At 46.5% G+C, this 14,117-nt stretch overlaps 1 long non-coding RNA gene across 1 annotated transcript; it reads left to right on the top strand.

Annotated features, from left to right (window-relative positions):
• Positions 1 to 587: 587 nt before the first annotated feature.
• LOC146830327 (uncharacterized) lies at positions 588 to 13,590 on the top strand. Its single transcript, XR_014961418.1, has 2 exons — positions 588 to 686; positions 12,134 to 13,590. It is a non-coding gene; the product is annotated as an uncharacterized LOC146830327 (long non-coding RNA).
• The last annotated feature ends 527 nt before the right edge of the window (positions 13,591 to 14,117 follow it).

Genomic DNA, 14,117 nt, shown 5'->3' with positions numbered 1-14,117 from the left:
TGCGTGCAGGTAGGGTCATTTACATGTAGGTTAAAATCACCTAAAACAGTGACATTTGAGAATAATAGTGATCTCTGGGCAATATAATTGCAAATCTCGTGGATTATGAAAGGTGCACAATCCGGAGGCCTATAGATGAGGATGCCTGAGAAGGAGGTGTGTGTGTATACATATATATATGTACGTATGTATGTGTGTGTGTGTGTGTATGTGTGCATAAATATATATATGTGCGTATGTGTGTGTGTATATATGTGTGTGTATGTGTGTGTGCGTGTATAAATATGTATATATACGTATGTATGTGTGTGTATATATATGTGTGTGTGTGTGCGTGTATAAATATATATATGTACGTATGTATGTGTGTGTGTATATGTATAAATATATAATATATATATATATATAATGCTATGGAGGGATGTTTGAATGTAGTCTGTTCCATGCCAATATTTACTTGAACAACAAACCCCACTGACGCTTAATCACGTGATTTACTAGAAGTGCGGGTGTTCTAATTTAGGGGTGGGTGGATTTACAGACCGGGCACCTGCCTATAAAAGCTGGCAGGGAGTGAAGGGACAGGCACGACCAGAGGAGAAGGAGCTACCGCGGAGGGCTGACTGCACAAGCCCCTCTCGAGCTGAGCTACAGGAAAAGAAGACCCTGCGTCCAGTGGGGAGCGGGTGAGTAAAGGGGGGCACCTCACAACCCGCGGGCTGACGTGTTTTGAGTTGAAGTGTTGTGTTTGCACACCCGGGCCGCTCTCTGCAGCATCTCTTCGTGGGCTGGGAGATGATGCTCGGAGCAAAACTACAAGTTCCAAAATGCAGCGTCTTGTTGGCTGAAACTCACGACAGAGGGGAGGGGGAGACGCTTATCTGACTTTTTCATCTCTTTTATTGTCTGATCTTAAACGCTTTACGTCTTCTCCTACACAACTCGTGAAGAACAGAGGGGCGCCCCATGGGTCGGGGCGCCCCATGGGTCGGGGCGTGGAAAGAGCTGTAGTGCACAAGTTTGGACGTCTTGGAACTTAAGACCCCACTGTCTATTCTTGACATTTAAAATTTCAAAGACATATAGTCCCAGCCTTCTTCCTGTCTAATATCTATAGCGCTCTGTGTTACATCTAGGAGAGGTCCTTCCTCGGATTCCCTTTGTCCCCACCTTCCTCCCATGTCCCTTTTAGTATGTGAAGTGATGGTCGGTACGCTTCGTAGTAAGTCAGTAGTTCTTTATTAAGAACAATAATGTGAAACAGGTGAGCGCCAGGATACACCTCCACATCCTCAGCCAGACTAACAGCAACTCCCCGAACCCGAATGTCACAGAGACCATGACATTCCATACACGCACACACACTCACCTTAGGAACACTCCAACCCACGAGGCACACGACACTAAAGTAGGACACAACACATCCCCCCCCCTTAACACAACAACAAACAACTAACAAACCAAAACACAAACACAATAAAAAAAAACAACTTATGTCCCCAAACACAGAAAGAACACCAAACACAAACCACAGTACTACACGATATACTCCTTAAGCCAACTAGGCAAAATCTTTTTCCTTTTTCCTACCCCCATGCCACCATCACCAGAAACAACATTCCCCTGTAAAGGTAATGTGACACATTCCTGTGAAGGTACCATGCTTGGCTGACACGACATAGACCCTTCCCCCTCTGTAACAGAAGAAGTGTCCTTGGCACCCCCCAGACATAATTCATCCTCCTGAACCACCTCATGTTCCCATACATCTTCCACACCTAACTGTGACCGTAGGTTACTATTCTCAAAATAATCCTCCACCCATTCGAAATCTTCCCTCAGATCCTCCACAGGGTTACCACCATCCTGACCACCAACCACAGCTATGTCTTTCAGATTCCACACCTTCCCATCACTTAACCTAACCGAATTCCTCAAAACCTCCATAACTTGCTGAGGTGACTCAAATTTACTCTCTCCTTTAACAACTTTGAATGGTTTCCTGACCCGTACCCAATCGCCAACCTCAATATCCACCTCCTTGGCACCATGGACCCTATCATAATAAACTTTAGTTTTTGCATGTACTTCTTCCAATTTACCTCGTACCTCACTAGGAGACCAATGATGTACTCCACTTTGTACTAACCACTTTGGATTATACTTACTCCTTGGCATTCTACCCCTCATCATAACAAAAGGAGGCAACCCAGTTTGAATTTGAGAAGTAATTCTGTATGACCACACCGCTTTTTGCACTTGTATCCTCCAATCCAGATTTTTGTTCATTGACGCTTGGATGACCCCTTTAATCACCCTATTAAAACGTTCCACCGTACCATTCCCACTAGGATTATACAGCGCCGAGGTTTTATGTTTAATCCCACACCTTTTAAAGTACTCTTTAGCCATATTAGAAAGAAATTGCACCCCGTTGTCCGTAAGAATGCAACCCGGTAAGCCTTCCATCACAAAGATATTATCCAAAAACCTTAAAACGGACTGAGTATCTGCCTTCTCTACTATTTCTACAACTGGCCATTTGGTAAACAAATCTATAGCTACCAACCCATACTCTTTTAACTCACCAACCGGTCCAAAAATGTCCACCGCAATAGTATCCCATGGCAAACTCGGAATTAAACCTTCACTCATAGTGGGTCTTAAAGTTTTCAAAGACTTGTCCGCCGAGCAACAAACCGAACAAGTCTTCACAAAACTTTCAATCTCCTTGTCAATTCCTGGCCACCAGAACATCCCCTTCACAATCAACTTCGTTCTGACAATTCCAAAATGCCCCTCATGGCATAATTGTAAAATCCTTCCACGCAATGTCTTTGGAGGAATTATTCTATCACCTCTTAATAACAGATCTCTATCTAGAACCAATTCCATCCGTACCTCCCAATAAGATTGCAAACCCCCTGAAATACTCGCCTTCCTCGGCCACCCTTTGGAAACGTACTCCACAACTCTCTCCAACACCTCGTCCTTAGACTGTTCCTCTAGCCATTCACCTTTACTGATAGCAGCTGCACCAGAATCATGTACTAAAGCTATACTACAGTTCCCCCAAGGGTCATCCACACACTCCTCCAACGGAGTGGGCAATCTTGATAGGCAATCCGCCACAACATTATCTTTGCCCGGAACATGCACCATCCTATAAATGAACTCCTTCATCCTCATTGAAATTCTGGCCAATCTAGCCGAAGCAACTGCTGTACCCTCACTAGATAAAATACGAACCAAAGGTCGGTGATCCGTACGAATCACCACAGGTTTCCCCCACACAAAGGCACGAAAATGTTCAAGTGCCCATGCACACGCCAATGCCTCTCTTTCTATGATCGGATATTTACTTTCTGCAGGTGACAATGCTCTAGAAGCAAATAAGATAATCTCCTCTCTTCCGTCCTTCCCTTTTTGTGACAACACAGCGCCAAGCCCTTTATCGCTAGCGTCCGTAGTCAAGAAACAATCTAAATTCGGATCAAAACTAGCAAGAGCATTCACTGCTTGAAGATCCACCTTGACTTCCCTAAATTCTCTTTCACACTCCTTATTCCAATCAAATTTTGCATTTTTCCTTAAAAGTAAACGAATATTGTACACTTTTGATGCAAAATTCTTTATGAATTTCGCACAATATTCAGCCATACCCAAAAATGACCTTATCTCTTCCTTAGACACAGGAGCTGGTGACCTAATGATGTTTTCGACCAATGTTGGCTTAGGTCTTACCCCTTCCTCACTTATAATGTGCCCCAGATACGAGACACTCCTCTGACCAAATTTACATTTAGTTAGCTCAACAGTTAACCCCACTGACTGTAAAGTTTCCAAAACTTGAACCAATTTTTTATCATGCTCCAGTTTGTCTTTCCCTGCTACCAAAATGTCGTCTTGAAAAAAACGAACTCCATCCACATCACCAAACAATCTGTGCATTAGTCTCTGAAAAACTGCTGCAGCAGATGCCAGCCCAAAAGGCATTCGTGTGAATTGAAAGCACCCAAACGGCGTAATAAAAGCTGTGAGGTTCCTTGAATCTGCTTCCAACACAACCTGATGGTAAGCCGCAGACAGGTCAATGGTAGAAAACCACGTAGCCCCTCTCAAAGATGAAACCATCTCATTGATTTTGGGTAGAGGAAACTTTTCTATGACAATGTTATTGTTTAAGTGGCGCAAGTCTATGCAAAGCCGGATTTTTCCATTAGGCTTGCGGGCCACGACAACCGGAGAAATCCACGCTGATGTGTCGACTTCTTCAATAACTCCTTTGCTTAACAAATTCTGTATTTCAATCTTTACCTCATCCCTAATCAATATCGGAATGGGTCTTGCTTTGTGAACTTTAGGTTGTGCATCCTTTCTTAGTATTATTTTGTGCTCAAACCCTCTGAGCTCCCCTAGCACTTTCCCGAACACCCTAGGAAATTTCCTGCTCAACATTTCACTCATCTTACTGCACTCATCCATTATCAGCACTTTTTCCACACTATTAGGATCAAGAATTACATGCAGATCCTTTTGATCGAACCATCCCAACACTGACGGTCCCCTCTTAGCTATGTACAATTTCCCTCTTGTGGATCTCCCTTTAAATAGGAATGTCAACCATCTGAAACCTAACATGTCAATTTTTTCACCAGTGTAACTCACAGGATTTACATCTGATTTGTTTAAATGATTCCCAATTCTTCCTACAAATTTTTCTTTCCAAATTTTTTCATTTATAATTGTGTATGGTGATCCTGAATCCGCATACACCATCACTTTAACTCCACCCAAGGATAGCTCACAAATAGGTTTCCCCTCCATAGAGTTATCCTCTATGTTCAACATGAAGCTTCCCCTCACGCTCTTCACACATTCTTCCTCGTCTTCACCATCTTCCTCCTCATCATTCCATATGTACTTTACATTGCTGCGCCTACGACACATTTTGCTAAAATGGCCTAACAACCCACAAATACCACACTTTTTCTTCAAAGCCGGGCACATTTTGCTAAAAGCTAAATGTTCTTTGCTGTCGCAACGATAGCATCTTCTCTCCTCAGTCTTAAAATCTCTCGCCTGGCTCCTCATGGGTTGACTTGTCCATCGCCCTTGCGTACGTTGCAAATTCGGTTTAACTTTACTTTGAATTTTAAATACTCCCTCTGTCGCCTTTTCCGGATCATTCTCTGCTGCCTTAACCACTGTCGCACATCTCCCAGACATTTCTGACTTCCTCATTATGGCCAGTACATCTTCCAGTGGTGCATCACCATTCACCCATAAGCGATCTTGTAGAGGCGAATTGTTATTATGCATGACCAAATGATCTCTAATTAAGTCATCATGTAGATCACCAAACTTGCAATCTATCGCCAATTTCTTCAAATCATCTAACCAGTCATCAACAGCCTCATTTTTGGCTTGCTTCCTCTGGAAAAATCTGTGCCGAATTACACCTATGCATACCTTCGGGGCAAAATACTTGTCCATATCTTTTATTGCGTTTTCAAAAGTATTCAAATTTGCATCTGACACTTTGGACATTCTTGAATAAGTTTTCAGCCCCATAGGTCCTAAGGAATGTAAAAGTATTCTTTTTTTCTGCTCTGGTTTCATTTTCCCCGCTTCATCCACAGCCGAGATATAGTTAATAAAATATTCTTTCCACTCTAACCACTTGATACATGGTTCTGCTCCTGTTGCCCAAAAAGTGTGTGGGTTACTTATTGAATAATTCTGATGTGCCATCTCTATATTTGTGGAATTCCCTTCGTTATCCCCTTCATCCATTTTCAATCTTTCTTCTTTTTTTTTTTTTTTTCCTTTATAACAGCAACTTAAGTTCTAGTGCTAAATTCTTTATCTGGGGTATTCTCCCGGCAATCTCACCTGTTTCCGCAGCGCTCCGCAACTTCAAACACCTTGTGGTTGCTTTTATTCGCCGTACGAACGTGTTGCTAGGTAACCACGCTGAAATTGATTAAACCAAAATGGCCGCTACGTTGGGTCACGCAACATGACCTTGCGTGGCTGCGTAGAAGTATTCCTAAACACTGCGCATGCTCCTGACGTGTCCCGATGTTCCTCTTACGTCAGGAGTGCTTCGCGCGTACAGTTCCGGAATCTCCCAGCGATTTGTATCTCGCCAACAGCGCGGACCCTCCAACCGTCCGAGACTCTTCTGGACAGACAAGTGAGACCCAAATTCCTTTTCCTGCTTTTTTTTTCCTTGTTTCCGTCCACCGTCGTCCGTCCCGATGGCAAATACTTGAGAAGAAAGCTCAGAATAACAAAAAAAAAATCGATTTCTTCCGATTTTTTTTTTTTTTTTTTTTAAATCCTTCGCACGCCGCTGCTCCAATCCCAATCGTCGCCAATTGAAGTGATGGTCGGTACGCTTCGTAGTAAGTCAGTAGTTCTTTATTAAGAACAATAATGTGAAACAGGTGAGCGCCAGGATACACCTCCACATCCTCAGCCAGACTAACAGCAACTCCCCGAACCCGAATGTCACAGAGACCATGACATTCCATACACGCACACACACTCACCTTAGGAACACTCCAACCCACGAGACACACGACACTAAAGTAGGACACAACAGTATGTTACTTTACTTTCATTGATATGAATTCATCAGTTCACTCAAACTCCTTCTGTGCTTCGCCTTCGGCGCTAAAGTTCTACATTATCGATTACTGGACTGGTGCTGTCACTACTTGGGTACCCCACCCCCTCTTCTTCTCCCCCCTTTATGGAGTATACTCGGTTTCTCTCTTCTCCTAAGAGGTGGGCTTTTTGCGCGGCTTGTTTACTTTATATTGTGACTCTGAGTGCTAACGACAGTTCGTGGCTCGGATATGTCAGGGCAGGCGCGCAACACCCATTGGGTTCACCGGGCTTCAGCCCCCCCCCCCCCCCTCATGTGGGTCAGCCCGGCTGAGACAGCCTCGCGGGCTGGCGTCCGTCTAATTGCAGACGGACCCGAGTACTTCACAGGTCTTTAAAAGACCATTTACCCGTTAATGAGGCTTTTGTTGCGTTTTCACCCCTTCTTACAGCCACTCTGCCTATGGCTGGAAGACTTAGCCCCCCTGAAATCTTTTTCAGCCCCCCCCCCCCCCCGAAATGTGGCTCTAGTTGCCCGCCTGTGTCAGGGATTGTTATTTTAAATGAGTTCGCCCTGGTTTGTTCTTCCGCCCCGAAACCACGGTCAAGGGTGACATTGTCTCAATAAATAATCCTTTTATCCAGGTCCGGTTAAAGGGACACTAGAGCGCTCTCTATGCCCTCTGTAAGATCCTATGTCTTGCTCCTAACCACCCCCTTTCTGGAACCCAAATTAATTTGGGATTGTCAACCCCCCAGCGCCTTCTGTTTTAGGTTTCATTTAATTCACCCTTTGCTGCTGTGCCAAATGGCTGGACAACAGAAAATCCATACTCTGTCACTGGGATGGTTGCCTCGTTCAAGACGCCATGTACTTTTGGTTTGTCCTTTTTACTCCAACATTCGTAAAAGATTTTTAAAGCCACTTTTTACGGGGTGGAATTTTAGGCAAGCCGGGCCAGCCCTGCTATGCTGCCTGGTTTTCGAACCTGGCTTTATGATGCCTGCTTTCTCGGTTGCCGCCTACCATATAGCACAGCTGTCTGGCTTGTTAAAGACATCTTGGGGACATTCAGAAAGCTGACCTTGGAATACATTCCGCCCCTTGATTTCCATTGGCTTTGTGGTTTGTAACTCACATTTTCTGGCATTCTATTTGCTGGCTTTATTTGCTTTAGGGTGTCCAGGTTCAGTTCGCCCCTCCCATTGCCTAAGCTGTGTTTTCTGTATTGTTCCATGAACTCACTTTCTGTAAACAGGCCTTTAAATCTTGTTCTTATCTAGTCCCATTTGCTGTGCATTCAAAGACCGGGGTCAAATGTCAGACACTGCCTTTCGAGAGCGCTTGCTTACTTTTCTTTCTCTGACTTTAAAATGAGATGATTCGTGTGACAATCTTGCTAGATACTGGAAGTAGGAAAGAGGTTTTTTTTCTAGCACATGACAACATTTGAAGGAACTGTGTAAGTATTTCAGAATATATCAGAATTAGGAACACAAATGAAACCCATTTTTTGTTATTTTGGAAGTGTGTTGGGAACAAATACTTTAATATGATCAAACAAATGATTACACTAGGTCATGGGTACTCACAAACTTTCTCTTGGGGGCCAAATTTACAGTGTGGTTTGTGGCTGAGGGCCGCACCGGTGGGGGAGGGGTCAGAGGGGGAGGGGCGGGGCTAAAGCAAAAAAAATTGTGACCATGAGGTTGAACACAGATCCCTGCAGCAGACGCCTTCGTCCACTGAGCCACCAGACCCGGCATACACACATCTCTCTCTCTCTCTCTCTCCCTTTCCCCCTCCCCCTCACCTCTCCCTCCCCCTCTCCATCCCCCTCCCCTACCCTCTCTCTCCCTCTCCCTCTCTCCCCCTCCCTCTCTCTCTCCCCCTGTCTCTCTCCCTGTCTCCCTCCCTCCGTCGCCCTCCCTCCGTTGCCCTCCCTCCTCCCTTGGTTTCACCCCTCCCTCTGTGTCCCTCCTCCCTCTCTGTTTCCCTCTCTGTCTCCCCCTCTGTCGCCCCCCCTCTGTCGCCCTCCTCCCTCTGTTGCCCTCCTCCCTCTGTCGCCCTCCCTCCCTCTCCCTCCCTCCATCCCTCCCTCTGTCTCCTTTCATCTCCCTCCCTCCGTCTCCCTTCCTCCCTCAGTCTCCCTCCCTCCCTCTGTCTCCTTCCCTCCCTCTGTCTCCCTCCCAGTCTCCGTCTCTCTCCCAGCCTCCGTCTCCCTCCCTGCCTCCATCTCCCTCCCTGTCTCTGTCTCCCTCCCTGACTCCGTCTCCCTCCCTCTGTCTCCCTCCCTGTCTCTTTCCCTGTCTCTCTCCCTCCCTCTGTCTCCCTCCCTCTCCCTCTGTCTCTGTCCCTCTGTCTCCCTCCCTGTCTCCCTCTCCCTCCCTGTCTCCCTCTCCCTCCCTCTGTCTCCCTCCCTCCCTGTCACCCTCCATCTCCCTCCCTGTCTCCCTCCCTCTGTCTCTCTCCCTCCGTCTCCCTCCCTCTCCCTCCATCTCCCTCCCTCTGTCTCCCTCCCTCCCTCTGTCTCCATCCCTCCCTCTCCCTGCCTCCCTCTCCCTCCGTCTCCCTCCATCTCCCTCCCTCCCTCTGTCTCTCTCCATCTCCCTCCCTCCATCTCCCTCCCTCCATCTCCCTCCCTCTGTCTCCCTCCCTCTGTCTCCCTCCCTGTCTCCCTCCCTGTCTCCCTCCCTCTGTCTCTCTCCCTCCGTCTCCCTCCCTCCCTCTCCCTCCCTCTCCCTGTCTCTCTCCCTCCGTCTCCCTCCCTCTCCCTCCATCTCCCTCCGCATCTCCCTCCGCATCTCCCTCCCTCTGTCTCCCTCCCTCTATCTCTCCCTGTCTCTGTCCCTGTCTCTCTCCCTCCCTCTGTCTCCCTCCGTCTCTCTCCATCTCCCTCCCTCCATCTCCCTCCCTCTGTCTCCCTCCCTCTGTCTCCCTCCCTCCCTCTGCCTCCCTCCCTCCGTCTCTAACTCTGTCTCCCTCCCTCTATCTCTCCCTGTCTCTCTCCCTCCCTCGGTCTCCCTCCCTCTGTCTCTCTCCCTCTGTCTCCCTCTCCCTCCCTCCCTCTGTCACCCTTCCTCTCCCTCCCTCTGCCTCCCTCCCTCTCCCTCCCTCTGTCTCCCCCAGACTGCGCCTTTCTGTCTCCCTCTCTCTCTGTCTCCCTCTGTCAACCTGTCTCCCTCCCTCTCTCTCTGTCTCCCTCCGTCACCCTCTGTCATCTCACCCCGTGTCTGTGTCAGCCCTCAGCCCGGGCTGAGACAGCTTCCCAGCACCCACACACAGCCGCACCCGAGTACTTCACAGGTCTTTAAAGACCATTTACATGTTAATAAAGCTTTGTTGTATTTCACCTCTTAGGCCCCTGCATCTCCACTTTGACAATCACTGGAATCCCCCGGCCCCCACAGAGCAGAGTCTCAGAGTCCGGGCTGTTGCACCCGGCAGTGTTTGCTAACACTATTTAATTTCTTTTTTTTTTAATACACAGGTAGGATGTCTGCAAGGTCCGCGGGCCGCCAAGGCGGGCCGTACTCTACACCTATCCAGTCTGGGCCACACCAATCTACTCTGCACAACTCCACTCTATGCCACTCTACTATATGCCAAAACTCTTGCAGCCAATGCTCTATACACTCACCTCTATGCCCCTGCACTGTATGCCAACCCACTAAAAGCCACTCGAATCTACTCTGCACCACTGCACTCCTAATGCCACTGCACTCTCCACCACTTTACTCTAAGCCACTACACTCTATGTCACTCTACGCAAATGCACTCTACCCTGCACCACTCCACTCTATGCCACTTCACTCTATTTTGAAACAACTTACTCTATGCCACTGCACCCTATACCACTGTACTCCACTCTATACCAATGCACTCTTCACCACTCTACTCTTTGCCGCTGCACTCTACACCTATTCAATCTAGGCCACACCAATCTACTCTGCACAACTCCACTTTATGCCACTGTACTCTATGTCAAAACCCTCGCCGTCAATGCTCTATAACACTCAACTCTCTGCCCCTGTACTCTATGCCAATCCACTATAAACCACTCTAATCTCCTCTGCACCACTGCACTCTACACCACTGTACTCTAAGCCTCTACACTCTATGCCACTCTATGCAAATGCACTCTACCCTGCACCACTCCACTTTATGCCACTTCACTCTACTTTGAAAAAATCTACTCTACGCCACTGCACCCTGCACCACTCTGTGCCACTCTACTCTTAACCACTGCACTCTACACCAATGCACTTTAAACAACTGCACTCCATGAAACTGTACTCTGCATCACTGTACTCTAAGCCACTGCTATCTAGGCCACTTTACTCCACTCCACACCACTGAACTCTGACACTCTCCTCTGCAACACTGCACTCTCCACCACTGAACTCTACGCCACTCTACTCTGCCCTTTTCCATTCTACGCAACTGCACTCTATGCCACTGCACCCTGATTTTTTAGTGAATTTCTCAAGTTTTTCACATTGTATTTCTCAACTACACCATCCCTGTAACCTCTGTTTTTTTCAGTGAATTTCTCATGTTTATTAATGCTATTTTCTAACTATAACCTGGGTGTCTGAGTGGGTGTGTGAGGGTCTGTTTGCATGTGGAAATGGGTGTGTGATTGGTTGTGTGGGTGTTTAAGTGGGTGTTTGACTGTGTGTGAGTAACTGTGTGAGTGGTTGTTGTCGACATCTGAATGAGTGTGTGAGTGGCTGTACAGGTGTGTGAGTGAATGTGTGTGTGGTTGTGTGGGCATGCAACTAGGTGTGTGAGTGCCTGTGTGGGTCTGTGGTTGGGTGTGTGTGTCTGTGTGTGGGTGTGTGAGCGGGTGTGTGAGTGGTTGTGTGGGTGTGTAAGTGAGTGGGTGTGTGAGTGGGTATATGTATTTATTTTAATTGGAGTCCAGATCTGTGGCTCTGCCACCAATTCTCACGGGGGGCTATGCTGAGCACAGCAGACCCTCACGTGCACAAAAAAACATTTCCCACAAATTCTTCTCCATGAGGGGTCCTCACAGACCTCTTCACAAGTCCCATGGGATAAGGATACTTCTATCTTGACCCTCTATATACTATTTCTACTTTATGTTCCTCCCCCCGTGAACCATATCCCGATTCACCAAATGTCAACCGCAACTTTTCTCTCAGGTTGCGGTCAGCCAATCACGGCGTTGCTGTTGGCCCGTGGCTCCATGGACGCTCTGCAGTGGATCTGCGTCTCTAGATACACCCAAATCTTTTTTCTTTAATAAATCCAAAACTGGTGAACAGATTTACACCAAATTATAAAATGGACTCATTCTGGACCACGGTCTAGCTTTCTGCCAAATTTAATGTAATGTAATTCATATGTATAAACATCTCAAAACACAATCTTTGTCCGCAGTCTTCCGCCTCATACACACACACACACACACATTATAAGTTCAAAATGTGTAAACATTGTTTGTTTGTTCATGACCATGCCTCTTTCTAACACATAGTATTTTCTTTGCAGGTGCTGGCAACAGGACAAGAGACTTGAACAGAGTAAACTGGGACTGCAAAAAGTGCTTTCGGAAACACCATCTCTGGAATCACCAAATTAAAGTTCAACTCGCTGGTAACTGAGCGCACCGCAGAGAAGTAGCGCCTTTCCCGGCTGAAGAGAAGACTGGAGTTCTTAATACACTTGGACTTCTGGGCGCTAGACCTCAGGGAACCTTGAAGTGATAAGAAAGTGTGCTGTGCTTTTCACACTTGGGCTTCATAAAAGAATTATTGTGCTTCAGACATTTCAGGGAAGAAACCTTGAAAAGAATTCAAAATATATTTGGAGAGGAGTCTGCCAACCACACACTTGTCTCATATACACGAACTGATTATTGGACAAAAATAATTGAAACAGATATAAAGTGTGAATCATCTTATAACTAATCGTGTATTTTCAATAATAAATTAAAAGGGATCACGTGATACGTGCTTTCAAGGAAAGATATAAAAAGGGCAATAAAGTGACCGACAGAAGACCGTGAAAGACATGGATCAGCAGAGAAGGGAAGAGGAGGAGAGAAACAAGCGCCAGTTGGCTGGCACTTTGGGGGGGTTAGGTGCCGGGGCGGGTACAGGAGCGGGTGTGGGAGCCGCTACAGGGTTCCTTGTAGCAGGGCCTATTGGTGCAGCGGTTGGAGCAGTGATAGGACTTTTCACTGGTGCTGCTGCGGGAACTAGTGTTGGAGCCGCGGCTAGTAAGTAGTGTTCATAGTAGTATCCAGTAGGACACTACCATGAACGACCATTATAACAGGTCATTTACTAAATTACCAAAACCTGTTAAATTACCAAAAATATATAGTTCTATGCTACCGTATTCTATGCTACACTCTCCAAGGAACAACCTTATAACCGGTATGCTAAATAAAACCACAAAATCCATCATTTGTGCCTTGAAACCATTTGTAACAGATCACCTTGTGTGCACAGTGCCAGGGTGCACCCTAGCCTTACATTTAACTCAATACAATGGAGTTTAGTGTGTTTTGCTTTTTTCACTGGCAGTTTACATGCAATCTTGAAATGCAGGCATGCCTTTCTGCTGTAATCAATAGCTGCAGGTAGTGACCACATGCACACGGTAGCCCTGGAAGGGTGGCAGCCTCTCTAACAAATAGATGGGGGCAATGGAATCATGAACCATATGAAGCAAGTGGGGGTAGGAGAGACCCTATCTCAGCCCGGCCCCGCTCATACCAGGGGTTGACTCTGTCTGATCCTGTGAGAGATGTCCTGAGGAAGGCCTGTGATCACTTCTGATTTGATAAGAAATTGTGGTGACATTTGTGCTAGGAATCACAAGTCCACTACTCTGCATTTCCCAACTATGTTTATGCATAAGGCTATGTCTTTGTAATTCTCTAATTCAATGCATTCTACTTTTCATAAATATTTCCGCTTTTAATAAAGCCAATCACATAAGCTGTTGTGGCACTGCTCCTTTTTGGAATTTTTGATTCATACTTTGACATGCCTGGACATTTATGTATTTTGTTTGTTGTTTTTTCCTGAAACTCATTGAGGCTCTCTACATTTCTGAGACATCCGTCATTCCTCTTGGGGTTTGTTGGCACAGCCATGCATTCTGTCATGTTGCTCGTCTTCTGTAATATTCTGTGGAGATTCACTTTCACTGGTAAGACAGGGTTTAGCCATATAATAACGAGCCATGAATGGGAAAACACAGTGAAGGGACGACAATCACTACTCACAGACCTACGTACGACTAAAAACAACTGCAATATGGGAGAGTGCGCCACAGAGGACCGAGCGTGTGTTCAAGGTTTCATTGTTGTTGTGACACAGAAACGTGTCACACCTTGTAGGTCAGGTGTGTGAGTAAAGAGGCGTGAATGCAGTTGCTTCATTATTTTAAAGTCAGTGGAGTGGGGACTTGTGGTCAGGGCTGAGAGACCGTAAGAGTTGAATAATGGCAGACATTTGGGATT

The sequence above is a fragment of the Triturus cristatus genome, chromosome 5_1 (assembly GCF_964204655.1).
Source record: "Triturus cristatus chromosome 5_1, aTriCri1.1, whole genome shotgun sequence".
Classification (NCBI taxonomy): Eukaryota; Metazoa; Chordata; class Amphibia; order Caudata; family Salamandridae; genus Triturus; species Triturus cristatus.
The sequence above is the reverse complement of the archived record's forward strand: the minus strand, read 5'-3'. Positions and strand labels throughout refer to the sequence as shown.